This window comes from Amphimedon queenslandica, unplaced genomic scaffold (assembly GCF_000090795.2).
Source record: "Amphimedon queenslandica unplaced genomic scaffold, v1.1 AMPQUscaffold_10658, whole genome shotgun sequence".
NCBI classification, from domain to species: domain Eukaryota; kingdom Metazoa; phylum Porifera; class Demospongiae; order Haplosclerida; family Niphatidae; genus Amphimedon; species Amphimedon queenslandica.
The window spans coordinates 1-3,328 of NW_003549087.1; the positions used below are offsets into that span (position 1 = coordinate 1).

The 3,328-nt window shown below is 36.6% G+C and overlaps 1 long non-coding RNA gene across 2 annotated transcripts; it reads right to left on the reverse strand.

The window, feature by feature from the left end:
- Positions 1-1,559: 1,559 nt before the first annotated feature.
- LOC109589978 (uncharacterized) lies at positions 1,560-3,083 on the reverse strand. Of its 2 annotated transcripts, XR_002189037.1 has the most exons (4): positions 2,553-3,083; positions 2,139-2,412; positions 1,780-1,907; positions 1,560-1,730 (listed from the first exon to the last, which is right to left on the reverse strand). It is a non-coding gene; the product is annotated as an uncharacterized LOC109589978 (long non-coding RNA). The 2 variants fall into 2 exon arrangements; XR_002189036.1 differs by having other exon boundaries at positions 1,780-2,412.
- Positions 3,084-3,328: the final 245 nt, after the last annotated feature.

A 3,328-nucleotide genomic window follows, 5' to 3' on the forward strand; every position in this document is an offset into this window, starting at 1 on the left:
ATACAATGTAGAGTAGAATTTGCGTCACGAGAGTAGGATTTTCATTTTGGATTTTCATTGGTAGTCTATCAGAATCCTACTTGCCCTGGTTAGCATTATTTTTTTATGAACTTGCTCTAGAACCCTACTCCAGCTTGTTTTTTTAAAATTTTTTATGTTCTTGTTTAAATATAAAAACAAGACAGGGGTGAAGCACTTTTGTTATATACTTACCGCTTTCAAAGAAAGCACTCATGTTTTACATATTATTATAGCAACTAATGTAATGCCAATGCATATGCAATTATGATTAATGCTATTTAAATCAAACAATTGACTTAACAAATTATAGGGTGGGGTGAGTACAATTGTATAATGAGGCATTCAAATGCATACTCATTTTGAATTTCAGCAAGATATATTTATTGAAAGAAAGGACTCTGTCCCAAGTCCTAAAATGAAATATTCAGATTAAATCATGTTTGAAAAGATGCATTCCTAAGGTGCATCTGCCTTAAAACTGCATGTGTGGGTAAAAAAGTAACTTAATGGTGACATGTAAAATGAGTATAACAGTTTATTATGTTCCAGTATGACAATACATGCATACACCTATTGCTTTTAACATAGTATCATAGTAATACTAGTTGCACTAAATACCGGTAGATCTATACCTTTTTGCCACAAGATACTGCTGTCACTTTTTAGTTCAGTACATTGGTTACTGCATATACAATATAATTTATATCTTGGAGGAATACAGCACAGCAGAGCTTTTACAGTAGCAGTTTTTTAGGTGACGGCTACAACCCAGTTCCATCCAATACCCCATATACCATGAACAGTTGCAGTACAGCTCACAGATAAACTAGCGTGCTGTTATAACATAATTTTTGATGCTAAAATGATTTGTCTCCAAAACATGATTATAATGCCTATATAAGCATTGCAATTTATAATATAGCACTGGGCAGTTAAAACTTCAATTAATCAATCAAGTAGAATACTCAAAATTAAATAGATACAAAAGCCAATTATAACTATGAAAAAAATTCAGTTTAAAGCCAATTCCCACATTCAGGTACATGCAGTGTTGAGCACGCTGACCTTCACTTTCTTCACTCTAATGTTTAGCCTCTTTGCAACCTCTTCAATTCCTGAATGATAAGGAGCACTTGTGCTTTGAAGGTCTCGTCATATATATACCTACTTTAGCTGTGCAGTAGTGTCCTCTGTGTCACAATCACGTTGAGTATCCCCAATGACATCTAGTCTCGTGAAGATCTATAGTCTTGAGTTGAAAGAAACTACTATACTTGGTCCAGATACAATCAAGTTTCGGGCCATCACGGACACCAAACTGTCCAGTTTGAGGCTTCAAGTGCAACAGGAACGGAAGACAACAATGACAAACAGGGACAGCCCATTGCACAACCTTTAAAAGTGGAAGGAAGCCATGAATAAGGAGATGAGTCTCTCAAAACCAATTAAGTATATTTATAATGTAGCTTGAGATTGTCCAAGTAAGACCACAAGGAGTTCTTATGACTTTAGAGATGTTGTTGAAGTATTAATCATCATTTTATGATCATTTCAAATATCATTAAACTAAAGTATCATTGATTTTATCATTAAGTATCATGATGAATCAAAATATTATGTATATATTAGTTATTTTCAGTGTTAAAAAAAAAGGTCATAAGGAATTTCTTCAATCTCAAGACCAGTCTTAGGACACCAAAACTGTAACACTTGTAAAGAGAACTTTTATGACAACACCGATAAAATAGTTGTACTTACTAGAAGTGTCTGTAACTTCCTCCGGTGTTGACACTTCCACATGTGGGTTTGATATTCCTTCATCTACTATTATATCCGTTGAAAATAAACCTTTAACCATTTGAAATAGTCCAACTCGTCACAATCACCTTCAGTACAACAAATCAGGTAATACATAAAATTAAGTACATAAACTACACAAAACAAACCCTGATCCTAAATCCAGGAGTTATTGTAAAAAATTAATGCGAGCAAAGTTGCTATCACACACATGGATTCAAAATACTAAAGTCTATCTGCATTTCAAGAAGTGTATACAGACCCCACCCAATAATAATAATTAACACAATGTAATAATATTGTGAAAAGTATGGCTGTACTTGCAGGTTACGAGACTAATGACGTTTGATTTTTTAGCCATTAATATTGACAGAGGCATTACAGTTCTGCCATTATTCCCATAGGCGGTTCCAGGGGTGGGCATTAAGGGGCAATGCCCACCCTGAAGTTTTGACAGGAAAAGGAAGTCATCATAATCATTAAAATTAATTATTATTGTTATTAAAATTAACTTTTCATGAATATTTTGAATGTTAATTTTGTAATCATTTCTTGCAATGGCAACCAAGCGTCAGCATAATTCTTTCTTGCCTCCTAAACCAAAAAAGAGAAATACCAATGATGATGAAAGAAGTAAGGTTAATAGCTAACATGTATAGATCTATAAATAAGCAAGTACTGCTTGTCATAAATCATCAGTTATGTTAATGGCAGCTGCACACAAAATTTACTACCTGAAATTTCTATAGATGAGCCAGATCTAGTGTCAGTTGATTTCACAGAGTTAGAGACTAATGATTATGATCTTCCTTGTGATACTTCTACTTCTAGTGATGCTGAGTCTGATTAGTCTCGCTAGCCAGACCATTCCCCAGCCTACAGTCATTGGGGTGGACGTAAATGGCTGTAGGCTGGGGAATGGTCTGGCTAGCGAGACTAAAGTCTCATAGTCAATCACGAAGTCACACTCACGGCACATGCACAGAGGATGACAATGGTTGAAAAATTAAATATTGCGAGGCCCCTAATATTACGGGAAAATGTAGTTCCGCGCAGCGGGAAATAGTGGGCGTGGTCAAAATCGCGGCGCGCTTCGCGCGCCATTTTATTCTCTCCCTCGCCCACCTGCTTCCACAATCCTCGAACCGCCTATGATTATTCCTATAACCTGCCGCCAACTTGCTTCTTTAGTACCAAGGTAGATGGGACAAAGGGAGAGGAATGCACAGACAATAATTATTAGTAACGCGGTAGCGTTATTAGTAACGCGGTAGCGTTATTAGTAACGCGGTAGCGTTACTAAGTAGGATTCACCCCCAATAAAAATGGCTGCCACGACTTTTGCAGCCTTGCTATACCGGGAAAACGAGCTCCTATGCTTACCAGACTTTATAGAGGACCTCATCTTGTCCAGAGGACTCCAATGGTACCCATAGCGTGGCTCTAGACCTTGTCTAAGAAGAAAACCAAAAATCGGCGGACCGACCGTTTTGTTCAGCCACTTTTTTTT